We start from the raw sequence: 27320 nt of genomic DNA on the forward strand, positions 1-27320 counted from the left end.
ATCTATCTATCTATCTATCTATCTATCTATCTATCTATCTATCTATCTATCTATCTATCTCCCTAACCCTTAACTAGCATCATCATCCATCATCTTTTCACCACAAAGGGAAGCTCTTTTAGAAGGCTACCTCTGAAGTATACTAATATGTTTAGAATTACCACATGACTTCCTTTTCAGCATTTGTTGTGGTCAGGGAAGGGTGGTGGCTCACTTCTCATAATGTCTCTAAAAAATCCTTGAAATTATAACCAAGAAAAAGCAAATAGATGACTTTAGAGGAGATGTTTCTATTGGTTCTGTTGTTGACATGTCTTCCTGATCTTGCCACAATAAGAAGTATGAGGAAGTTAAGCTACAGGGGTAAGAAGGCAGTGTTATTTTTGTTTAGTCATTTTTCGATCATGTCTGACTCATCATGACCCCATGAGGAATGAAAAGCCCAAGAGACATCGTTTCTGGGTAATTGATAATAAATGTATTAATTAGGCTAGCAAATAATCAATAAATTGAGGTCAGTGGTTCTCTCCAAAACCAAAGACCCTGCATGGAAGCTGCTCAATGTTTAAATACCCTTGGAAAAAGGGGGGGAGTATCCCTGAGGGTGAAAATCAACTCCTATTGGTTATCAATTAATGAGAGAATGAATATTATAATGAAGGTGGGGTTTTTTTTCTAATGAAGGGCTACAGATATGACTAAGATCATGTCAATACTTTCCCAGATCATTCTACCTCCAGAAATTTATACATAAGAACCTATTCTCCACTCAATCCTACCAAAGTTGAACAATGGGCCAGAATTCACTTAGATTTACCTTTGCCTTTTAATCATGAATAAGCTCTCTCAGCTGTGTGGATTCCCTCTTAAGACTGAGGAGAATGCCTCATTGTTAGCCCTGTCCTTCACAAGGACTAGGTTTTGAATGAGAAAATGAAAAGAGAAAAAGCCCTACTAGTAACTAACTAACCTACTAATGATTGGTTATTAATGACAAAGAGTGTCTTTGGGTTCTGTATATAAAAGCAATTATTAATTGGTATTTAAAATTATAGATAATTGGTATATAAAATTGGTTATAAAAAGAAAATAATCATTTTTCTCACCCCATTTGGTATTTTCCTGGCAAAGTTACCGGAATGATTTGCCATTTCCTTCCCCAGATCATTTTACAGATGCAGAAACTAAGGCAGAGTTAAGTGACTGGCCAAGGACACAAAGCTAGTAAGTATCTGGTCAAATTTGAACTCAGGTCTTTCTGTCTCCAGGCCCAGCACTTTAACTACTGCCCTGAGGATTGCACCAGACTATCTCCAGCATTGAGGCTTCCTGCAGCCAGAACACAAAATCAAGGAAAAAGCAGAATCTCCCTGCTATTGTTTGAAGTATGGCTAAATCTTTATATTGTTTTTACAAAGCTTTTTATCATTAGAGGAAGGAAAGAAGAAAGCAAGAAAGAAACCTACCAGGGGTCTGGCATTCCTGGGAGACATTCTCTTGGGTATTTATATCCATGCACCCTTCTATTGTATGGATCTCCAGGGAAGTTTAATGTGCTAGGCTGTGCTCCCCAACATCTTAGGAACAACACTTTGAAAGGATACAACAGTGATTAATCTCTGTCACAAAGTTCGCAAAAGCTACATGCTTAGAAAGACTCTCCAGTCATTCCTCCTCCTCAGGATGCATCAGATACCCTGAGATCTGGGAGCCATGCTTCTGGGAGTTGATCAATACACACAGGCACACAGGCATATCTGTCCTCTGGGTCATACCCACAGGTAGATCTCAGTGGTGTTAGCCATGGTGGAAAGAACCCACCTTGGTTCAATTCCATATTGCCTACAAAGACTAATTCTTGAGTGAAAATGAGCAAATATAGGTCCAGAGAGATCACCCCAATATGTTCTCATTTGGGGTTTCATTCCCCAGTTAGGTCTCGATGGAGTCAAGGTAAGGAAGAAATTTTAGTAATAATATCACAACAACATGGAGTTGTAGGCGGAACTATTAGAAACCCAGCAGGTCTTATTGGCCAGTCTCCTCCAATAATCCATTTCTGGATATTGTTAGTGGTCTGTACCATCCTTTCCGTCTGACTATTTACTTGTAGGTGAAAAAAATGCAATTAGCAGTTCAGATTATGTCCCAGTTCACAAATTCCTTAAATTCAACTGTTGTCAGGCCAAAAGAATAGTCAGAAACAAAAGTTCTGGGAAATCTGTGAATTAGGAAGAACTGGAGAAGAGCTGGAAATTGTAATAATGAGGGCTTGAGTTAAAACTAGGAGCATTTGAGCAGGTATAGAGAAGCCTTCCATACCCCATAACTTCTTCCCATTAGAATGAAAGTGTGTTGAGATCATTTGCATCCCCAGCACTTAACATGCTATTTGGTGCACAGTAGGTGCTTAATAAATGCTTGTTGCTGTTGATAATGAGGAAGGTGGTCCTATAAAATTAAGAATTTTCCACTCCTCTTAGTCACTGTCCACAAAAAAAGTAAGGACCTCTAGTGGGTGATGTCATATGCCCTAAGATGCCCGTTTATTGCTGTTAAGTCACATCCCACTCTTTGCGATCCCATGGACCATCACATACTGTCCATTGCATTTTCTTGGCAAAGACACTGGAGTGGTGTGCCATTTACTTCTCCAGTGGACTTGTCCAGGGTCATACAGCTAGTGAATGTCTAAATCTGGATTTGAACTCAGGTCTTCCTGACTCTAGGTCCAGCGTTCTATTCACTCTGCCATCTAGCAACCTCATTAGCTTTGTCAATATTAGAATCTATTCCAGGCCACCACATAGCTTCTAACCAATGCTTTCATAGAAACAATTCCCAGATGGGCTGTGTGTGTAGTCTGACTAAGATAACATTATAATGACTTTATGGAATAACACGATTTCCCCTGTAAAAGTATTCATTTATTGGCAGAAAACATGTTGACAACTTGTAAATATTTTAAACCCTTTGAGCAGTTTAAACTCTTCTGGTTCCTGCAATCTACATAGACTTCAGGATGCAAGCTAAGCTGGGATTTTAATAAGTCAATGGGGTGACGTACCATTCGACGGGCTGGCATTGCTATTACATAATAACCTAGAGCTAGAATCAAATAGGAGAATGAATGGAATTGGGGAAATTACATGGTCCTTTCAGTAATTCCCATTGCACAGGCCTTTTGCTCCTTGTTACAAAATTCTATCCATTTAAAATGCATTTTCTCTTTGTGAAGCTATGTGTATTATTCATGGCACACTGTGATCTCAGAACTAAAATTTCAGTTGACCCAACCAGCAAAGGAAAGCACTGCGGTGGGTGTACACGGCATCATGCCAACAATGGCAGGTGCATGAGAAACCATCCATGCCTTGAAGGGGAGGTGGGCCAACCTCATGGCAAGAGTAATGGAGAATGGATGGGTGACCTGAGTGACTAAACACTACAAAGGCCCCAGATTGTTGGAAATCCTTCTGTCTGAAAGATTTATGGACAAGAATCACATGGGAATGAAAGGTATAGATACCTGTGCCAGTGAAATTAATATCTGCATTAATAAGGTTGTAGATCTATCAGATTATCAAAAGAGTAATTATAAGAGTTGAATGAGTAGGTAAATATGTAAAGAGGTTAAGTCATGCTTGAATTTAAGATAAGCTGTGTCCCAATGTAATATGTATATAACTCATTCTAATTATAAATGAGACACAATGGATAGAGCACAGGGCCTGGAGGCAGGAAGATCCAAGTTCAAATTCAACCTCCAGACATTTACTAACTGTGTGACCCTGGGCAAGTCACTTAACCTCTGTTTGCCTCAGTCTACTCATCCATAAAATGGGTATAATAATAATAATAATAATAATAATAATAATAATAACACCTATCTCCCAGGGCTAAGAGGATCAAATGAGACAATGACATAAAGCACTTAGTACAGTGCCTGGCACATAGTAAGTGCTATATAGATCTTTTTGTTGTTGTTCAGTCATTTCTGTTATGTCCAACTCCTTATGACCCCATCTGGGGTTTTCTTGGCAAAGGTTAGAGTGGTTTGCCATTTCCTTCTCAAATATAAATGTTAGCTATTATTATCATTGCTAGTTGTTTGACCCTGAGCACATCGGGTGGCCGTGAAGAACAAATGAGATATTTGCAAAGTGCTTAGCATAGTGTCTGTCTGTCTAATAAATGTGTGCTTCCTTTGTTCCTTCCTTCCTATTTATTCCTTTAGGCACACCTGGAAGACCGCCCTTTAGTAACATTTTCATGGAATTATAGGATCTTGGGACCAAAAGAGACATTTGAGATCATGTTGTCTGGCCCTCACATTTTACAGATTCAGAAACTGAGGCTTGGAAAAGTTAAGAACCTTACTAAAGGTTACATATTTAGGATCATATCAGGAATTAGAACATGGACCTCTTCATTCCCCTTCCAGTGCAGTTTTCACTATCATATCTATGCAAATGCATGTCATAGTTGACAACAAGCATTCTTCATCCACTTGATTCCTCTTGTGTGGATAGCTGGAAGGAAGAAAAGAAGCATTTATTAAGTACCTACTATTATGTTTCATGCCCTTGACAAATATTATCTTATTTGAGCTTTATAACAACATTTAACAGGACAGCAAATAGTAATCATAAAGCAACCGTACAGACCCAGACAAAACAAAAGGCTAATTCCATCCATTTAGCAATTGGAAATCTGACTAGATATTTTCAATTTTCAATTAGAACCATTGTTAATCTTAAATACAACCTGAATTTTGCCTATTTGGGAGTGCTGGGGATTGTTTGAGTTTGAACTGTACCTCTTTGACTTTCATAGACACATATCCCTGTCCCTCACCAAAGTCACTTAACTATGTCCAAGAAAACATGTATGTAATGGCGCACTTAAGCTTCTTATTTACCCAGGCAGTCACTGTTTTTAACCAAAAAAAAAAAGCACCATTTGATAAGGATTGAACATGTGATTTCACTGATAAAGAGAACTCCCAAATGAGGGAACTCCCTTCATTAATGCAGATAGAACCTTTCCCTGCAATTTTTAGTCTTGGAGAGGATGTCTGAAGCAGTGTTATCAAATACAAATAGTAATAAGGGACACATCCATATGTAATCATACTTACAGACTGCATATTGACTTAGTTTTAAAATGCTATTATTACATTTTAAAATATATTTATTGTATTTTCACATTTTAAAATACATTTATTGTATTTTTTACAAATACATTATTGTCATTTTATTTATTTTGTTCAGTCTTTCCCAATTCCATATTAATCTTCTTTGGGTCACACCAGGAGTTCTGTAGGCCATGAGACTGATACCTCTGGTCTAGGGCAGTAAGAGGTTAAGGATTATGACAGCCAACGTATGTCAGAGACTGAGGCTACCTCTATATCCACTATGCCAAAGTTGCCTCTCACATTTTGATAATTATATCCAAATTGAAGCTACATGGAACAAATGTGATTTAGGTGGTTCATACTTTATAAAACCTTGAGAAATGTGGTTTGGAGGCTGACCAAGTCTGGCTTGTTTCCCATCTGGTTCACTAAGCCCCAACGTGGGTAGATACAACCTTCCAGAAGTATCATTTATGTGTCTTTTACTCGGATGAAGCATTCACACAGAGGAACATGGAGCCTGGGAAGAGCTTTTTAAAGTTGTAATGGGAAACATAGGTGCACCATAAAACTTAGCATTAACTAGCGTAAACAATCGTGTTAAAGAGACACCTTGTAAATTTCCAAAGCCGGAGATAAGGATGGCGGAAATTGCTTATGTTTATAGCATCATTTATCAAAAGTCTTTTATGCATGTTAGGAACTGATGTGTGCCTTATTGTGGCAGTACATGGTGAACAGCCATGAAGTAAAATTTTCCTTTGGGAGGAAAATAAAAATCAACTCTCGCCCATTATCAAGGGATCATAGAATAACAGAATCCCCAACATAAGGGGGTTTCTTAGAGAACAGGCAGACCAACTCCCTCATTTTTCACAGGAGGAAACTGAGACCTGTGGGTTTGATGACTTTCCTGCAGTAATAAGTAACTGTACCAGGATTTGAACCCTAGTCTTCTGACTTTTAATTTTTTTCACTGTACCACAAAGGTAAAACTAATGGAATTTATAATACTGTGATCATTAATCATATCTTACATAAAGGTGCCCTGACCAATGTTTCACAATAGTAAAATTAACAGGACAAAATCAAAATTCATGCATAAATGTGCATCCCTCCTCTACCTCTCATGGTTTGCTAGAGTAGCTTCATATCTATGCAAAAGTATATCACTATCTGAACAACAAGCATTCTTCATCCACTTGGGGCATTCTGTGTAAATAGTTGGAAGGAAGGAAATAAGCATTTAATTAAGTGCCTGCTATGTTTTAGATCCTTTATCTTATTTGATCCTCACAACAATCGGTGAAGTAGATATTTTTATTTTCCCCATTTTACAGCTGGCAGGCCAGAGGTTAAGGGACTTCCCTGAGGCCATGCAGTAGCCAATGCCATATTTGAACTTAGGTCTTCCTAACTCAATCCATGCCCCATCTAGCTGCCTCTAATTAGATAAGTTAGAACAATATTACTCAAACTTTGCTATCACCCACAAGCCCTCTGCTGCATAGAGCTCCCAGTCAATTCTCCTCCAGTTCAGAAAGCTGGACCAGAAGGTTTGACCATGACCTTGCATGGCTTCCTTGGGGGAAAAGGGGCTACCCTGGGTATAGAAGAAAATAGATGAAATTTCCTTTTTCTTTTCTCTAAATCACTTGCTTGGTCTGATTTCACAGGGGAAGGAACCTCAATTTACAGTTTCCTATTCTCCCAAATGTGGTTCTGCAGAGTGCAAGGAGGAACCATTTTTTAAAGGAAGAAAAGTCAATTGTTTTCTCATCTTCTTCCTCATAGGCCTTCCCTGATAGGAATGAAGAGATGCCTGGAGCACTGTGTTCTCACCCTCCAGTTTCCTTCTGTGCTGCCTCCTCAGCCAAAGGGCAAGATTTTCGATTGGTTCCACTGGAACAACAAAGAGGGGGGTGGAGAATGTCTTTTCTATAATAGTTTAATATCTCTTTTTACTAAACCTTTACATTTTTTTTTACATATTTCCTCATGGAAAAGTTAAAAAGGGAAGGAAGTGTTTTGTTTCTGTTTCGGGGGGGGGGGGTTGTTTGGTTTTTTTTTAAGCAACTGATACTTTGGGATGCTAAAGCAGGACAGAATCATGGTATATTCAGAATCAGGAAGAACTGGGTCCATGTCTTATCAATGACACCAGCTATGCAAAGTCACAACCTCTTAGAGGCAACTCTAAGACTACAAGTCACAAATATAAGGTGAATGGAATCAAGGGTGCCTTCCAGCTCCAAACCAATGATCCTATAGATCAATGGAGAGAGAGTTTCCATACTGGAATTCCCCATACCAATTAAATCACTGAAAACAACATTTCTTTAGTTTTACATGTTAAACAGCATTTCACGGGAGTAAAAGACTGTGCAGGCTATATGCCCCCTCTGATTTGCCATTATAGAAAAACCTTCCACAGAATTAATGAGAACATTCCTAATGAGTGGATGTCTGGATTTTATTAACTATCCTAAGTTATTCATGCATGCCTGAAACAAAAGTGGGGACATTGTCATATAATGAGTCCTAATTCTACAAGAAAGCCATTCACAAACTGTGGAGAGTCCACTTTGCAAGTCCCAACAACGGAGCTCGTGGGTTGTGGAAAGTTGCCATGGCATGAACAGTTACTGCCTGTGTTTAGTTTGCTTCTACCCAGGGCCTCCCTCTTTCCATGTTCCTAGAATGATTCCACAGGTTACTTCAGTATACTGCCTAATAGCTATACTGATTCTTCTCCCCGATCATTGGGATCTCCTTAATTACTTCAACTTGGACAGGTTACTTCGACTTTGCTTCAGAAAAGAAAAGAACTTGGTTTCAGAACAATCACCCTCTGGTTTCCTCAAAGTCTGGGACCACTTGCCCCTTCCAGTTTTCCTCTAACTCTTCACTTGATGCATTTGCAGACATTGAACTCTGTGCCCTGGCCCCATCTCCCTTGTAGGAGAATCAGATTAGACTCTATTACCCAGAGGATCAGGAAGGATCTAACAGGAGAGACAGCTAGAGTGACTGATAAATATCCATGAGTGAAGCCTCTGACTTCAAAGGAAATCTACAAATCCCTGTGTGTTGTCTCAGACGAATGGAGACCTGGGGAAGACCTTAGTTTAAAAAGACCAAGGTCTCCCACTGTATCAGAGGTCATCGCTGGTCATCCTGACCGATATCTTGTCACTCTACTCAGATGACTCTGAAGGAGAAAGTGAGGGTGGTAATTTTACACAGCCCTGCCTCACTTCAATCCAGTTCACCTGAAAATCAAGACATCAGCCTTCTGATGTCATTGATCCTCTTTCAGAACAAAGGATAAACAATAATAATGAATCCCTGTGCTTAGCCCTATTTGACCCACCGATGGCTAAAGTCTCCTTACTCCTCTTGGAATATCTAACTTCTTCTGTCTACTTCCACTGATGCTTATATGTCATAGACTCAAGACTCCTCATCCTGGTTATCTGCCTATTGACACTCTAATGCATTAACCCAGGGAATGACAAACTATGAGCTCAGAATGTTTTCTATATTTTAAAGGATAATAGCATTTTATTTTAAAATATAAAACAGATAGAGACCAGATTACTAAAGGATGTAGGCTGCTGATCCTTGCCTTTCTTATCAATGCCTTTCTTAAACTGTAGTTTATAGAATGGCACACGGTTTTTCAGATAAGGTCAGGAACTTATACTGAGCCTGCTAAAACCCTAAGATACTTTTTCAGAACAACTACAATCTATCCGTGACTCAACCATCTTAGATCTGAGATTCGACTTTTTTTATGACCAAGTACAAGTCATTATATTTATCCCCACTGAATTTCATCTCCTTAGATTCAGGCCTATGATCTAGCCTATTAAAATCATTTTGAATCCCAAGTCTGTCAACCATTGTGTCACTATCCCTCACTGTTCTGTGTCAACTAAGAATTTGCTGAACATACCATCCTTTCCTTTTCCAAGTAACTAACAAAAATATTAAACAGTACATATCCAAATATGGCTCCCCGGGGTCCTCCATTTCAGACTTCCTGCCACTTTGGCATTCAATCATTAACAGCTCCTCTTTGGACTGCAGTCACTTAAATAGTTCTGGATCCTTACCATTGTATTATTGTCCAATCTGGGGGCTGGCAAATTATAGGCCGTGGTCAAATATTTGTACAGCCAGAATGGACTGGATTTGACCCGTGGACAATAGTCTAGTCTATTCCATCTCTCTCCATCTTCTCTCTTACCAAAAGCTTTGCTAAAATCTACACCAGCTAGTACTCACGATATTCCCTTCATCAAGTAGTTAAGTAATACTATCAGAAAAAGGAAATAAGGCTAATGTGGCACGACTTGCTCTTGATGAAGCCACATTGGCTTGTTGTAATCACCATTTCTGTTTCTAAATTAAATGCTTGACTGCCATCTCTTTAATGATCCATTATAGGATTTTCCCAGAGATCAAAGTCAGGTTCATTGGTCTATAGTTAAAAAACTGTTCTCTTCCCTTTTTGGAAATTTGTGATTTCGTTTTCCCTTACCAGCCTCTGAGATCTAGCAACCCTAAGACTGTTTCTGTTCTTCTGGGTTTTTTTTAATTTCTTTCCTAAAATTGCTCTCCAGCATCTCGTTTTAGTTCTTAAATGCTACATTAAAGGAAAATAATATCCAGCAGATACATAGAACATAGTATGTATGGTCTAGTCTGTGCAGATCCTCTTGGTACTGGAGACAGACTTTGTGTGCTGCCTGAAGACCAAATGGATTAAGCATGGAGAGATTCAGGAAGGCAATATAAGAGGATGGAAACAGATTGGCTCTGGAGTCAAAGGACCTAGGTTTAGATCCCCTCTCTGATGACTGTTACATCTGTGACCTTGGGCGAGTCACTCGACTTCCTCATCTATAAAATGGACTAAGATGACCTCTGAACTACCTTCTAGTTCTGTGATCCTATGACTCAGCACCAACATGGTGGCCACTTTGGCCATGAAAGAAAAATATATATAAAATGGACATCAGCCCTGTATTCCTTCCTTCTTTTACAATGATAGTGTCAAAATGGGGAAAAAGGGGGAGAAGGGATAGGATTCTAAGAATCATGCAGTTTGAGGATCATCTATAAATATTAATAAAATTTTAATTATTATAGTTTTAATTAATAAATTGGTTTTCTAAATTGTGCCTCTTGTCCAACAAGGAACATGCTCCTTCCAGAGGAACTGAACAACACTGATCTTGGCAACATGTGTGCGTGTGTGTGTAAAACACAAATATATATAATGTATATATATTTATATGTGTATATAAAATGTATATATTAAAATGTGTATGTATATAATATCTACAAATATATATATGGAAGACAGTATAGCCTTAATATTAAAGGCAGTCTGTTAACAATAGAATAAGGGCTCCAGAGGGTATGATGATGACAATAGGGCTGGCATGGATGGGTATCAGGAAATCGATGGTTTTCAAGAGCAAGTTCAATGACTAATGCTTAGGAATACTATAGAAGTAATTTCTATTCAGATATATTGTTACTCACTCATTTCAGTTATGTCCAACTCTTCATGACTCCATTCGGGGTTTTCTTAGTAAAGATACCAGAAGAGTTTGCCATTTCCTTCTCCAGCTCATTTTATAGATGAGGAAACTGAGGCAAACAGGATTAAGTGACTTGCCCAGGGTCACACAGCTTGTAAGAGTTTGGGGCTGGATTTGAATTCAGGTCTTCCTGATTCCGGGTTTGGTGCTCTATCCTCTCCTCCACCTTGATGCCCTTATTCATACAAAAGTTAGCCTGAAAGGTCTACAGGGTTCATTCCAACTCCAAGATTCAGTGATTCTGTGATTTTTGTGATTCAGACTACTCTCTAAGGCCTCCTCAATGAGATCTGAGGCCACCCAAATGAAGTTGTCAAGACAAACAAGACAAGCCAAGTAGATGAAGAATATTAATTCCCAATCATGACACACATGAGTAACTCATGGAGCTAGTCCATATATCTTATACAAACACTGCAGATGGACAACCATTTCAGCCTAGAATTAAATAGGAGTGTTTGCTGGCCTGTGTTCAGAAAAAAAGTGTTTAGTACTTTCGATCCAATTCAACAAACATTTGTTAAGCAACTACTATCCAAGAAGAATCAACATTATGGGAGCCTTAAAAGGCAGTGGAAAATAGGAAAGCGAATAAAAATAGATTGCAATATGTTACCAATGGTGACTTGTGTTTGAGAAGTGGCATAAAATAATGAAATCATCAAGAAAATGTGTGTTTGGAAAGGATATGAGACCACTTCCATATTGAAGGACTAAAAGATAAGTAATGGACATTCTGAGCACTCCCTGGGATGAAATTTTGAAAATCCTAAAAGACCTCTGGAACCTTGGGGAGGTCCTCTTTGTGGGATTTACTGGAGACCATGAAGAATACAGGTTTGCAGGACACAAATGAGTTATGCTCTATACTGCTGGCATAAAGCCATACCAATGAAATAACCAGATGAGGGCTAAGACACTTACTAGCTGTGTGATCCTGGGTAAGTCACTTATCTTTACTTATCTCAGTTTCTCATCTATAAAATGAGCTGGGGAAGAAAATAGCAATCCCTTCCAGTATCTTTGCCAAGAAAACCGTAAATGGGGTCATGAAGAGTCAGACACAACTGTATATGACTGAACCAAACAGAGTTACTAGGTTAAAGAGACAGAGCCCAGGGCCTGAAGTCAGACAGACCTGGGTTCAAATCCAGTGTCAGACACTTACTAGCTGTGTGACTCTGGACAAATCACTTAAATGCTGTTTCCCTCAGTTTCCTCAATTTCAAAGTGGGAATAATAATAATACTTACCTCCCAGGGTTATTTTTAAGATTAAATATGATAATATTTTAAAGTATCTGGCATAGCCAAGAACTTGATAAATATTTGTTTCCTTCCTATTGATATTAATAATAGCTGTCATTTATACAGCACTTTGATGAACCTAAATATAGGGCCCATACCAGTGAAATGACCAATAAAATAATCATAATAATTTTGTTGTGCAGTTATGCCTGACTCTTCGTGACCCCATTTAAGGTTTTCTTGGCAAAGATACTGAAATGATTTGCCATTTCCTTCCCCAGCTGAGGAAATGGAGGCAAACAGGATTATGTGGCTTGCCCAGGGTCATACAGTTCGTATGTGTCTGAGGTCAAATTGGAACTCAGCTCTTCCTGACTCTGGGCCTGGGTGTTTTATCCACTGTGCCATCTAGCTGACCTAAAATAATAATAATAGCAAATACTTACAGAGGGTTTTAATTTGTTGCCTCATTTGATCCTCACAACAATTTTGTGAAGTAGGTATTATTATTTTCGTCTTTTTAGGGAGGGAAAGCTGAGACTCAGGAAGGTAACCTAATACGTAACAATTAAAATACTTTTTTTCAGATATGAACCAAAATATTTTTTAAAGAATTGTAAACTCTTGATAGTCATATGGAAATTACTCCAAATTACTAATAAGAGAAATAAGCATTAAAAACAGCATCCCACACCCAGAATACTGGCAAAGAGATGGAAATATTCAATGTTGGTTGGACTGCCTGAAGATAGGCACAATAACATATTGTTGGTGGGGCTGTGAAATGGGCCAACAACTCTGAAAAATTATTTAGAATTATTGAAGAAAGGAGACTCAGCTGTTCTTTTGACCCAGAGATCAAGTGCTGGGCACATACCCTAGGAACATTAAAGGCATACATACGCACACACATATGATCCCTTATGTTTTAAAATATTCATAGTCACACTTTGTGTCAGGAAAGAACTAGAAATGAAATAAGTCTCCATTGTTTAGGGAAGGACTAGGCAAATGTTGGTATTCAAATGTAATGAACAAATATAAAGAATTATATGAAACATGAGAAGACTTCAACCAATCAGCAAGCATTTATGAAGCACCTATTATGTGACAGGCATTGTCCTAGGAGCTAGGGCTACCAAGACAAAAATCCAGTCTCTGCTTTATAAGATCTTTTGTGTGATGAAAGTATTATGAAGTATGAAAGTTACCTGAAAGGAAGTGAGCAGAACCAGGAAACTGGACACGACTATAAAAATTAAATAAAAAGGACAATAAAACTGAGGTCAAGTCACAGTGGGAGAGTATAAGTGTGTTTATTTTTCTTAGGCAGATAGGTGGCTCAGTGTTGGACCTGGAATCAGGAAGACTTGAGTTCAAATCCAGCTGCAGACATTTACCAGCTATTGATGTTTGCCTCTGTTTTCACAACTATAAAAACACCTGTTAAGGCCTTCACTTTGAAAGGTCAAAGTCTCCCATTGCATCTATCTCCACTCATCCTGATCTATATCTGGGCACTGGATCCAGGTGGCTCCAAAGTGAAAGTGAGGCTGGTGACTTTGCACAGCCCTCCCTCACTTAAATCCAATTCACCTGCATGCCGTAGCATCACTTCCCTGATGCCATAGTCCTCTTTGAGAGCAAAGGACAAACAACTTCTGTGAGTAGGAGCTGCCCCACTGGGGATCCAACTAGACCTGGTCAGTTGGGCAACACAACTTTCTTTCTTTCTTTCTTCCTTTCTTTCTTTTTTTCTTTCGTTCTTCCTTTCTTCCTTCCTTTTTTTCTTTGTCTCTCTGTTTTTCTTTCTCTTTCTTTCTTCCTTCTTTCCTTCCTTCCTTTCTTTCTTCCTTTTTTCCTCTGTTTTTCTTTCTCTTTATTTCTTCCTCCCTTCCTTCCTTTCTTTCTTTCTTTCTTTTTTCTTTTTTTTCCTTCCCTCTGTCCACATAGGATATCAGACCCTTACCTATGGGACTCTATCCAAAGGAATTATATTTTGATCACTGAAACCTCACAAGATATCTTGAGGTTTATTGGCTAGATTTTTTTCTTAAGGTTCATGCCTTAAACTCAAGTTACTCTGGCTCTCATTGATTAGCCAACAATAGGCCCCAGTCCAAGCCCCACTTGGTAATTTTTTGGGCCCTGATTGGCTCAGAGTGAATATAAATAGTAATTGTTTCTATTTGGGCCAGAAACTCTGAGGGTCTTCACCTCCCAGATAGACTTTTTTTTGAGTAGGTAAAAGAGGCCATTCTCTGTCTCATTTCTTACCTAGACTTAATCACTGAATGGACATTGCCTCAGACAAACTGAAATCTGTTAAAGACCTTCACTTAAAAAGACCAAGATCTCCCACTGCATCCATCTCCATTCGTTTTGATCTATATCTTGCTACTGGACCCAGATGGCTCTAGAGGAGACAGTGAGGTTGCTGACTTTGCACAGTCCATCCTCACTTAAATCCAATTCATCTGCATGTCATGGCATCACCTTCCTGATGTCATGGTCTTCGTCAAAAAGGAAAGACCTCCACCACCACCACCACCAACAATGATGTTTGTCTTAGTTTCCTCAACTATAAAAACAGGGATAATAACATACTTACCTCCCTGGGTTGTTTTGAGGATAAAGCGAGATTATTTTGAAAGCATTTAGCATAGTGCCTGGGATACTCTATAAATCATTGTTCCCTTCCTTCCCTTTTCAGGCAAATTAGGAGAAATGGAAGTAACTCAATGAATGAAAGATATTTATTAGGTGCCACAGTACCTGGATGTACTAGCTATTGTATTAAGTGTTGGAAGTACAGATACAAGAAATCAATACAACCCCTGCCTACAAGGAGCTTACATAATGATGCGACAATAGAATACATAAAGGTGACACTGTGGTAGAGTGTTGAAATCAGGAAGATCTGAGTTCAAATCCAGGGTCAGGCAATCACTAGGGATGTGACCCTGGCCAAGTCATTTAGCCTCAATTTTCTCAGTTTCCAAAAGGGGATAATAATATCACCTACTTCACAGAGCAGTTATGAAGCTCAAATGAGTAATGTCTATAAATAACTTAGCAGCACAGTGACTGGCATGTAGTAGGAATTCTGTAAATATTTATTCCCTCCCCTTCCTCACAAAGTCCTGGTTGCCACTATAAAATTAAAATATTGGACTAGATGTTTTCTGAGGTCCCATACTGTTCTTAAAAATAAGGGACAAGGATATGGATTCAAGCTATGATATCACTGGTTTCAGGAATTTCCTTTCCTTAAACAATTCAGGTTATCACATTCTCTTAGGGAGGTTAAAGGTTAAGTGACTTGTCTAGGATCACACATTCCACATGAACAAGAGGCAGGCCTTCCTGGATCCAAAGGCTGTTTTCTTTACACTATACTACGCTACTTTTCTAAAGTAAAATAAAATTTAATTTTGAAAAATTTCTGATTTAGCAATTCACTTATTTAATACCAGCAGACCTTTAAAATAATGGGCAATAAGACATTTACTGGCATGGGAAGGGCCATTTCATTTTTGGTTGGTTGCTTAGTTTCCTAAGTAGGTCTGAAGGAGAAAAAAGCATTACAACGAAGGCATAGAATCTAATCTATTCTCCTCCCAAGCTTTCTGGTTTCCAGCAGGCATGCCACCTGCTTGGCTTTCGCACAGTTGGGGCTCAGCAGGAAACAGTCCATCTTGCCATTAAGATTCCAACAGAATCACAAAAGGAAAAACCCACAACTCAATTAGAAACTAAGCAGGAAAAATAATCAACAAATATTCTGACACTCAGAGGGTTGGTTGATCATGGTGCCCACTCTGGGCAGTAGACAAGTCTGAAAGGTAATGGCCAGGTGACTTTAAATGCCACAAAAGAGTCAGAAATATGGACCCTAGAGACAAGAAAAGTACTGAATACCCATTATGGATGGCCAGATGAGAGCTCCTAGGGAGGGATACTGATGTGTCAAGCATCCATCACATAGGGCACTAAAGTCTCCCTGCCTTTATAACCTATGGTATAGGTAGATTTTCTTTAAAAAGAGCCTTTCTCTGACTTCCTTTTTCTCCTGATCAACTACTCATTCAACATGGGACACAGGAATATGTAACTAAATGTAGGACAATTATGTGTGCATAGCAAGGTACTACAAAGTAGGTCAAATATTCCAGTTTGTCCAGGACAACCTGGTTTTTCAACAACCTGCATTTGAGGCAGCAAAGTGTAGTTCAGCGGTGTCAAACACAAACAGAAACAGAAACAGATTGATGCTGTCGACATATTGACTTAGAAAACCACAAATGAGCACTATCTATGTTGTATTATATTTTTAATTATTTTGTTAAACATCTCCTAATGACATTTCAATCTGGTCCCAGTGCACTCAGGAGTTTTGCAAGTCACTTAAGATAGAGTCCTTGAGGGGCGGCCAGGTAGCACAGCGAGTAAGAGCACCGGCTCCAGTGCTGAGAAGACCTGGAGATTGAATCCCAGGCTCAGACACTTAGCACCCACCCAGAAACACCTGGCTGTGTAACCTTGAGCAAGTTACTTAATCCCAATTGCTTAGGGGCGGCCAGGTGGCTCAGCGAGTACAAGCACCGGCTCAGGTGTCGGGATGACCTGGATCAAATCCAGGCTCGGATACTCAGCACCACACCCAGAAATAACTGGCCGTGTAACCTTGAGCAAGTTACTTAACCCCAATTGCTTTAAAAAAAAAAAAAGATAGAGTCCTTGATTTTAACACCTTCACTGCAGTGAATAGGGGACTAGGAGTTGCCAAGACCTGTGTTTAAAACCCTCCTCCGATGCTTACTAGTTGACCCTGGACAAGTCAACCTCTTTCAACTTCATTTTCCTTATCTGTAAAATGGGGATAATAACATCCTACATATTAAAGGGTTGCTAGGGTTGAAAGGATACATATATATGTATACAGGAATACATATGATACAAGCCAGATTCAGGAATGGGGTTCCTGGTGTCCTCTTCTTCCATTCAGTCATAAGCGTGAAAATCGCAGAAGGTTCGCCAGGGGTCTCCAATCCTAGCGTAAAAAAAGCTATGGTGTTGTCTTCCTGCCTCCCACTTCTCCTTTGCTGGGGACAGGAGGGCTAATGGGAGATACCGAGATGAGGAGGAGGAGGAAGACGAGGAGAAGGATGATGAGGAAGAGGAGGAGGAGGATAATGGCAACAGTAATAATAATAGCTAACATTTATAGGCACCTACTATGTGCCAGATGCTATGCTAAGTACTTACCTCACAACCCTGTGAGGTAGGTGCTATTATTAATTACCATTTTACAGATAAGAAAACTAAGACAAATAGAAGCAAAGTGACTTGGCCAAGGTCACATAGCTAGCAAGCACCAGAAGTCAGATTTGCCCTCAGGCATTCCTGAATGAAGGCTTGACCCTCTATTGCACTCCTAGCTGCCATCTAGTTTGCTTCTGTTCCAATGCTGGGGCTGAGGGGCAGGACGTGCTGGGAGGCTGTAAAGGAAAGGGGCAAAGCTGTAAGAATGACCTTCCATGGTTATCAAATATCCCCACATGAGCCTGGGAGGCAGCAGTGAAAAGTCAAAGACTGGACAGTTGACAGCTACTTCCCCAGCACCATGGACAACACCTAGGCAACAGCATTGTTCTATGTGATCTTGGCAGCTTCTCCTCTCTCTTCTGAGAGGCAGTATCTATGGTCAAGAGAGTGTTTCACTTAGAAACAGGAAGACAGGGGCGGCCAGGTAGCACAATGAGTAAGAGCACTGGCTCCAGTTTCGGGATGACTTGGAGATCGAATCCCGGGCTCAGACATTTAGCACCCACCCAGAAACACCTGGCCGTGTAACCTTGAGCAAGGTACTTAACCCCGATTGCTTACAAAAAAAATTAAAAAGAAACAAGAAGACATGGGTTCGAGTTCTGTATCAGGTGCTTGCTGCCTATGTGACCCATTTATGGTCTCTATGCCTCAGTTTCCCTATCTGTAAAGTGAGGATGTCAGACTTTAGTCCTCCTAACTCCAAATCCATGGTTCTGTGGGACTCAGTTACCACACCTATAAAATGGAGGCACTGGACTGAATGACTTCTAAGGTCCCATGCCATACTGAATCCTGAGTCATTTATTGGTAAACCAATTATTTATCATCATTATTATAAAGCATGAACAGAGAAATGCATTCTCATTTCTATTACCATTAGGATACTCAATCTAGAGCTGACTAGGACCTCAGAGGTCATCTGATCCCCTTATTTTACAGATAGAGAAACTGAGTCACAGAAAGGTGATGCCCTTTGCCTAATATTGCAGAGCTGGAGTCTGAACCCAGAGGTTTGGATTCTGAATCCCATATACACTCCACTCTGCCATGTTGTTTCTGATATTCTACAGACTGTTTATCATTTCTACCTAAGGCCTTGAAAGTTTAGGAGTCACAGTGGACAGAGTGCCAGACCTGCAGTCAGGAAGATTCATCTTCTTGAGTTCAAATCTGACTTCAGACACTTACTAGCTGTGTGATCCTGGGGAAGTCACTTAACCTTGTTTGTTTCAGTTTCCTCATCTGTAAAATGAGCTCGAGGCAATGGCAAACCATTCTAGTATCCTTGCCAAGAAAACTCCATATGGGATCACAGAGGGTCGGGCATGACTGAAACAGAAGAACAACAAGAAGAAGAAATGAAAATGATGGTACCTAACAAAGGGTGAAAGAAACCCACACGTTCTTTGGGAGCCAAAGGGCACCTTTTCTTATCCAAATATTAACCAGTCCTGGAGGTTTGTGTCAGCAGAGGAGCCAATTACCAACACTGTAGTTATTCACAGAAGACAGTCCTATGATTCTGACATGGTCTAGTAATTTAGCACCTGCAGGTAAAACTTTTATGCTGAATCTTAATTTACTACCCACTGGTGACCCTGTTCTGTGAGTCAGGACAGGAGAGATTAGATCTCGCATGTAAATTTTATGTTTTGTCAACTGGCAGATTTATGCTTTTGGTTGCACTCAGTGCATTCAATGAGGGAAAGCCACAAAATGGTCATACATGTCATTGAATATAGCACATCAAACCACTGAGCATTATATGGCATTACAGTATTACACTGTAGAGCATAGGCCTGAAAAATAATTCATTCCAAATACGACTTGGATTGCTTTTCCTTTAAAACTGACAGAGGATCATGCTACAAGACCCAAGATGTGTGTCTTGATCCTAGAAATAATTCTTCTGTTCACAAAGGCATGGCAGAGTTCCCCCACCCCATCCAAATCCGGATTTTGTATTGCCAGGTGGAATACACGGCTTCTCATGCTGAGAATTCACTTGTAAAATCGCCTGTCCAAAATGGACGGAGGTGATTGAATGAGGATTTATAACAAAACTTATTTATTTCTCAAAATCAGCTCTCCCAGTACCTGGCTTATCTGCCATCTGCATCTACCCTGATGAGGCCTTTGAGGGGGAAAAAATTAAAATCGTGATGCTCTTAAAGGCTAGCCCATCAGACAGATAGGCTTGTCTTTTATGTTTCTTCCTAGTAGGCTCAATCGAGGCATTAAAAAGAGGGCTTAAAATGAGATTGCTTCGTTTCTGTATTTTCTGCTGTACCCTAAGGAGTCCATCCATTCTGAAGATTCCATTCTTTAACACAAGAGTAAGGTTCTTCCAACCCCTGGACTGACATTGCTCTGGGTACTATCTTCGCAGCCCAAGAATAACCTTCATTTTCATGATCTGCCCTTGTCTTCCCATTAGAAGTAAAGTTTCTAAGGTAGTGCAATTTCAGTATTGCTTCTTATTACATAGGGCTAATGGCAACACAGAATTTCAGAGTTGGAAGAAGACCCCAGGGCCTGCCTAGTTTAAACTGTAGATGGACATGAATCTTTGCTCCAATAGCAACCAGTCAGCAAGCCTTCATTTAACACCCACTAAATGCCAAGCACTGTCCCAGGTGCTGGGGATACAAAGAGTTTTTAAAAACAACAAGAAGCTTACGGTCTATCAGGGAGAGCTAGCAGGGACATAAATACCCACAGAAGAGACACAAAATAATGGTGTGGGGATGCAAGCCTATACCAGTGACTCACTCGGGAGTCCTGAGCTAGCACAGGGATAAAGATACTTGATCAACCAATCCACTGGATTGCTGAGCACCAATATGGTGCCCTTCATTCTGCTCCTGCCCCACCCACCCACCAGGCAGACTGAAAGGAACTGGCTCAGGCTGGAAACAGTAGGTCAAAGCTTCCTTGCCAGTTAGCTGTAAGGGCAGACTCATGAGTAGTCTGGGTTTCTGGTCTGAGCAAGATAGGGACACCCAGTCTCAAAAATAATTGTGATTTGGGAGACAAGGTACTAACAGCCAGAGGGATCAAAAGATTTTCCATGTAGAAAGTGGTGCCTAAAATGAATCTTGAAAGAAACCGAGTATTCAAGGATACAGATGAGGGGAGAGTGCATTCTTGGCAAAGGGAACTGCCAGGGCAAAAGTACTGACAGAGGAGATAGAGTATTGTGGATGAGGAAAAGTAATAAGGTCAGCTTGACAACCACAATGTGCAAAGAGGAACAAAGAGCAATAAGTAAGACTGCAAGAGTAGATTACATCTAGATTGTGGAGTGCATTAAGTGTCTAGCATACCTCGTAAGCAGCTGTCCAACTTTGTGTCAATTATTCCAATGAGTGGAAACCTACCATAAGATGGTTCTTAAGGCTAAAAAGTTGGATTGGGGAATGATAGTTAACTTTCTGAAGGTAACATGTAAATGTAGTCTGAGTCCCACAGTTCAAATGAACAAGAGTTCGCCAATGTCTCAGGTTTTAAAATTTGACTCCAAACCTACAGAAGTCATTGCCTCTTATTCTCTCTCTCTCTCTCTCTCTCTTCTCTCTCTCTCTCTCTCTCTCTCTCTCTCTCTCTCTCTCTCTCTCTCTCTCTCTCTCTCTCTCTCTCTTTCTCTCTGTCCCTATGCACTGGTTCTGGAGTTAAATGAGTTGGGTTCAAATCCTGCCTTTGATACTTGCTATCTGTAGGCAGGTCACTTAAACTTCATGGGCCTCAGTTTTGACATTTGTTAAATGGAGGAGTGAGATAGATGTCCTGTGAGATCCTTTCCAACTCCATATAAAATCCTATAAGCCCATTCTTTTGCTTTTTCTCTCCCACTAGATATCTTCTTCCTCCTTCTTTTTCTTCTTCCTCTTCCTCCTCCTCCTCTATTTCTCTCTCCCCCTTCCTTTCTCCCTCCTCTCTATTTCTCTCTCCTTTCCCCACTCTCTCTCACTCATTCTCTCTCTCTTGCTTTATTCCCAATTTTCCTTCACTTCTTCTTCCCCCTCATTTTCTTCTATGCACTTCCTTCCTATACTTTCTTTTTTTATTGATCTTTCTCCCCACTAGGTAAGTGGTCATAACATGGAAATGAGTATATACATGTATGTGTACACACATGTGTGTACACATGTGTGTGTGTTTCACTTGTTGAAAGAAGTCAATACTTCCTGTGCAGAAGGAAGGAAAATGAAGTAATAACATCTCATTCATATTACCATTTTACAGTTGATAAAATTCTTTCCTCCTAACAATCCTATGAAGTACATAAGGATAATAACTAATATATATTTCATGCTCTAATGTTTTCAAAACCCTTTATAAATATCATCTCATTTGAATATTATCAGTCCCATCATAAAGATGAAGAAACCAGGACACAGAAAGTTTTAATGATTTGCCCATGGTCACATTAGCAAAATATTAAAGTTGAAATTTGAACCTGGAAATCTCCTGACTCCAAGATCAGAGCTCTTCCCATCATGCCAAACTTCATGTAGTGGAAAACGTCTGGCCTCAGAGTCAGAGGACCTGAGTTTGATGTCACTTATTTATTACCTGTGTTATAGCATAGAGAGTGCTGCCTTTGGAATTAGAATCCCACCTCTAACACTATTTGACCATGGACAAGTCTCTGAGTCTGTTCCCTCATTTGTAAAACTGGAATAATAATACTTTTACCTGTAGTACTTTTTGGTGAGGTTTACATAAATGTATACAAAGTGCTTCACAAATCTTAAAACACTTTACAGGGTGTCTGTGATGTTAATGAAATAGGAAGATCTTCCATGTCCATTAATAGGTCTATGTGTCCCCTTTTCCCTTGGAACAGGAGCCATGTTCCCAGGGCTAAAAGTACACAGATATTCCAATCACAGATGTCTTGTGGCTTTCACAGTTGTGATATAACCTGAGTCACACAGAGCCCATTGGGGCAGGAATTTGCCTAAGGAGGAACTTTCTTACAGGGAGGCTTGCTTATAGGAAGGCTCTCACACCTTTTGGTACTAAGGCACTGAGTCACAGGGTTGTGGTACCTTCTGGCTCTGAGCCTATTAGTTGAAAACTATATACACTGGGAGGTTGGCATTTTACTTTGGGGGCTCGCTCATGAGAAGGACCTTTTGGTTCCCTGGCCAGGACTCTGAGTAGCCATTTGTTAAGAGCTCCCTGACTACTCAGATTTTGGTGCTCTTCTGGTCTGGTGGTGTATGTAGGTGGTTGGATTATTTGGTTTAGACAGTTGGAGCCCTGTCTATTGGATTCTTTCTTGGATATTAAAGCAACATTGTTGACCCTTTTAAGGTTCTCTTTCCTTTAGAAAAGCAGATCAAAGAACTTGTGCTAGCAGCCCACCCTGTGTGCTAGGATACTTGCTAATACAGTGTCCTAAAACCCTTGCAGTTTTAATCTACTAAAGCTAAAGATTTTTAGGACACTCTGAATAAGTGTCAACAATTATTCATGTTATTTGTAAAATGGAGAATAACTATCTGACCAGGTAGTTTTGAAGAAAATGTTTGTGAATGTAGGGGAATTGATCAAGAGAGTTCTCTGATTAGCTTGATTAGTTTCCAGTCTGGTCTAAGTTTGTTGGAGACTTAAAATTAAACATGTCTGTAGAGGTGATGAATGTGTCCCCTGCTGCTTCCTAGAGGTTGGTCCCCAAGACAGGCAGGCTGGTTTGGAGCCAGCTCTTTGTACTCCTGGAAAATGAGCCTCACTGATGGAGTTTCCAAGATGAATTTGTTGTCTCCAATTTTTGGATGGTCTATGACACTCAGTCTTAACTGAGTGTTTGGACTTTTTTTTCCTTTTCCACCTTCTTTCTGGAGAGGTCTTATGATCACAGCTGTTGGATGACAGGTCCAGCATGAAAGCCAGTAATAGCTCCCTAGAAGCAGAAACGCATGTGATGGACATAGTGTTGGCTAAAAAGGGAAGTTCCTAACACTTTTTTGTGTTCAGAGGCCAGAGAAGACTCCTCAACCCAAGCGACAGTGATAGAACTTCTTGATCACACAGAAGAGCTCAGCAGAGGCATATGTCTGCTTACTCAAGTGACCTGAAAGGGCAGTTCTTAGAAAATATTGCTCCTGACCCTCAACCTCTTACTTAAAGGGGATATTTCTTAAGTAGCATGATCTTCCAAATAGCCTTCTCTTCTGGAAAAGGAAATTTTGGGGGGTCCCATTCTTTGGAACCCTGAGTTCAAAAGCTCAAGGATTTGATTGTCTACCAAAGAAATTTCCTAAGCAACATAATTTTGGCAAGGAAAGATGACCACAAGACCCACATAGCCTTTGATGCTGAAATAAGTGAAGAAAGGCTATACACAGGCTCTGCAAGGGACAAGTGCCTGGACTTTGTATGCCACTCTTATGAGAATGAGTTATTCAGGCTAGATTGGGATCTGTATCATCAGAGAAAACCTCCAAAATCAATGAAATCATAGGTCTATCGGGGAATTTTAAGAATTTAGATTATCTGGGTGTAATGGGAAAGCTGTTTGGCAATCCAAAGCATGTTCCTTCCCCAGAGCACTGGCCCTGGAGTCAGGAGGACCTGCATTCAAATCTGACCTCAGACACTTAACACTTACTAGTTGTGTGACCTTGGGCAAGTCACTTAACTACAATTGCCCTGCTTTCCCCCCCTCCAAAAAAAAAGACCAAAAAATAAAACAAAATATGTTCCCCTACCCCAGGAAGTATAAGCCTTCCGAGGATCTCTGTGGGGTGAAAGTGGAACTAAATAAAATATTAGGGTATTATTGCCCGTCTGGTAGTCTCAAGTGCATTTTCCTTTCAGGGAAATTCAAGTTGTCAGAGTAGTGATAGGTATAATATTTGAGTTTCTATGAGGAAACAAAAGGACTCATGAGAATGCCAGGTGGTCAGCCCACTGGCAACCCTAAATTTAGTCCTTTCAAAGGAAAGTGTAAGCCACAGGATAGCCTAGGGCAAGCAGACTGTGTGAGAAGAATTTTGGTGGGAAGTAGAATTCAACAGACAATAACAAGAATTGTATTGATCATTTATTGGCTTTTGTAAGTTTGTTACTTGTTTTCTGCTTTTAAGGACCCCTGTGAATTTTCTGTATTTTATGGATTTCCTGTAAGGCAGAACAAAGGCTACCCCCAGTAGTGCATTGATACTTGTGTGGGATCTGAGGGACACATTAGCCTGCCTCTATGGAGATCCAGACACCTATACATTTGGAGATTTTCCCAGAGGAAACTCTAGATAGAGGTAATATGAGTCAAAAAGAGAATAGTCTTTTAGGACATGCCCAACATTTGTACTGGATTTGAGCAGGCCCAGAATGTGGGGTACTGTACCATGGGTTATAGCAATGCAAAGATACAATATAAATGTTTGCCATTGTTGTTGTTATATGGTCCTACCAGTGTTTCTGAGATGCTGATATCAATTCTACTTTCTTGGTCTATGGCCAGAGCTGGGCACAAGTGGGGAGGAACATGAGATATTAAAAGAAGATGGAGACTTTTGAAGGTGAATAGAGAATGAATGGCAATGAGGGCAAAGCTGCCCTGCCTATGCCCTCCCGCCCCTTACCAGTGTTAAGGCCACATAATGTTTTGAGCATGAACCAGATCAAAGTGCAAGCAATGAAAACAGGAGGATGGGTGGGCAAAAGGGAGCGATGGGGACCCATGGAAGGGAGAAGAATAAGAATCCATCACCATGGGACAGAGCCAGGCTTGGGACAAGTACAAAGAGAAATAGGGAGCATTCATTACCCAAAGAAATGCTGCTGCAAACCACGTTCTTATGAAAAAGCAAAGTGATTGCTAGCCTGTACAGATGCTGGTCTTCTACAGTGAGGAGTCAAGTGGGTTTCCCAGTCTGCACAAATACTAATCCTAATCTGTCCTTGAAGGGTTGGCTGGGATGAGGTTGCTTGGGTTGGGAGATGAAAGCTTGTGGTTGCGAAAATGGGTGAATGAAAGTTGTTGCTGACTCTCATCCCTCCTTGAGGTTTAGAATATTTATGACTTCAATTAAACATTTATTCTAATTACAAATCTACTAGTAGAGGCTTGAGTAATTAGGAAACGCATTAGGTCTTTGAAGGAAGGTGAAGGGTTTTCCCAGAGTAGGCTAGGGGTGAGCCACAATCAAGTTTCATAATACATATTCAAACCCAAGACCAAGGAGAGAAAAATGGATCCCACAAAGGAGCTAAGGGGAGAGAGGCCACCAGCTCCTGGAAAGCCAGGGAGAATTGGCAGTTACCCCAGAGAGCTCTCTGGTGTCAGATGTTACCAATGCTTGATTACCACCGGCACTTCCTCTGATCCTAGAACTTGTCACAACACCCCTTATCTGTTACATATTCATGAGGAAAAATTTTAAAAATTAAGTTGTATATTTATTGAATCATTGGCCTCACTCGGGTTTTTTTTTTCCCTAAAAGTCAGTCATCCTCTCTAAAAAGAAATAAAATTTCCCAGTGGCATTGCTTCCTTTTCAGAGGGAAAGAAAGTTAGGAAGGGAGAAGCTTAAGAATAAAAACAAATAAACCAACCCCTCCCTTCTACCTCCAGCCTCTACAAAACACAAACTTTTCCAGAGAGTGGACCCCAGGGCTTCTTCTCCAAATTTGAGCCTGGGAGGGCAGGCAATAAGAGCTTTCTAAAGTACTGGGAAATGTAGCCTACCTTCAAAAAATAAAGAAGGGCTGTTTATCTTTAGGACCTAGCAAAAACATTCCCACACAGTCACTATCTTGACAGCGGATTTCTCAAGCTTGAAAGATGAAGGTATGTTTACTGTGTCTACCAGGATTTGAATCCTCTGGTCCCAGGGAGAGCAGGTATTATGGAGGCCCTACTTTATATGCCACTTGAAAAGAGAAACAGAAATATAGCTTGGCCCCATATTGTTTTGAACTAAATCTTTTTTCCCCTCCCTCCCAGATGTAAATGAGATCATTAGTGAAGCACTCCTGTTTTACAGGGACATTTTTTTTTTTTAGGCAGCCTCTGCCCAGGGAGGCGGGGAAGGAGTTTGCATACAAAGAATGGGAGCCAGTTATCAAATGATAAAAGATGATGGCTGCTTTCCTGAACCTAGCAGAGATGCTCATAGAAAGGGTCAGTGTCAAAGCCATTGAACACAATGTCCTTACCTGTAAGAGCAAATCTCATAATGGTCAAAACCCAGAAAGAAAGAAAAAGCTATAAAGCAAGCTGGTGATTCTTAAGATTCTCAGAGTGATTGTTTGGAGCTGAGTTGAATCTAGAGCTGATTTCAGCCTGCCCCCTACCTCTCACTCCCTTAGGGATGAGGTCAGGGCTCCATTCCTTGTCTCCCTTGTGTAGTGGGGACTCAAAGCTTGTCAGGGTCGCATTGTCATCATCCCTACTCTAACCAATGACGTGCAGGCGATAGGAGCAGCTGCTAGAAACTACCTACTGTGCCCCTACCTGGGGACATATTAAAAGAGTGCCCAAGTAGCCCTGGGGTGGTTTGAATGGCCAGACCCAGGGAGATGCGGAACGAGAAGCCATCAGGGGGGAGGAACAAAGTGAGTGAGTGCCCCGAGAACCCCAAGAGGGAGCTGCTGCCTGCAAGAGGTCCATCGCACAGTTGCTGGTGGACAGAGGAAGTAATCAGGTGGGCTTACCATGACCCCGCCCCCCCAGAGTGGAGCAATCCAAGCAAAAGATTGCAAACCATAAGAAGAACCCACAACAATTTGCAGGAAGCAAAGTCATGGCAAGAAGCATCTGTGGGATGTGTACAGGAAGCAGAGCACAAAGCACCGAAGGCAGAGAACAGCCAGGAGAAGGGAGTCAGAGCAATAAAGCCACCCTGAGGATGGTGGTAGAGGCATGATGGAGCCCTCGTGGGAGAGAGGCCAGCAACATGGGGAGCAAGGGCAAGGCCACAGCTGTGAGCTTTCTTCTCAGAGATGCAAGCACAGCAGTGATGGACCAGGAGG

The 27320-nt window shown here is 40.5% G+C and overlaps 1 long non-coding RNA gene across 2 annotated transcripts in view; it reads right to left on the reverse strand.

Moving 5' to 3' along the window:
* Positions 1-2933: 2933 nt before the first annotated feature.
* LOC138158432 (uncharacterized) overlaps positions 2934-27320 on the reverse strand; it is a 64900-nt gene continuing 40513 nt past the window's right edge. Inside the window, exons 4-5 of one of the 2 annotated variants that reach the window (XR_011167638.1) lie at positions 18522-18662; positions 2934-4532 (exon numbers count right to left, since the gene is read on the reverse strand). This is a non-coding gene — a long non-coding RNA (uncharacterized lncRNA). The remainder of the gene's footprint in view (positions 4533-18521; positions 18663-27320) is intronic. The other variant, XR_011167639.1, reaches the window with a different exon arrangement.

The sequence above is a fragment of the Petaurus breviceps genome, unplaced genomic scaffold (genome assembly GCF_028583685.1).
Source record: "Petaurus breviceps papuanus isolate PSGF00001 unplaced genomic scaffold, PetGlider_PUasm1.0 174, whole genome shotgun sequence".
NCBI classification, from domain to species: Eukaryota; Metazoa; Chordata; class Mammalia; order Diprotodontia; family Petauridae; genus Petaurus; species Petaurus breviceps.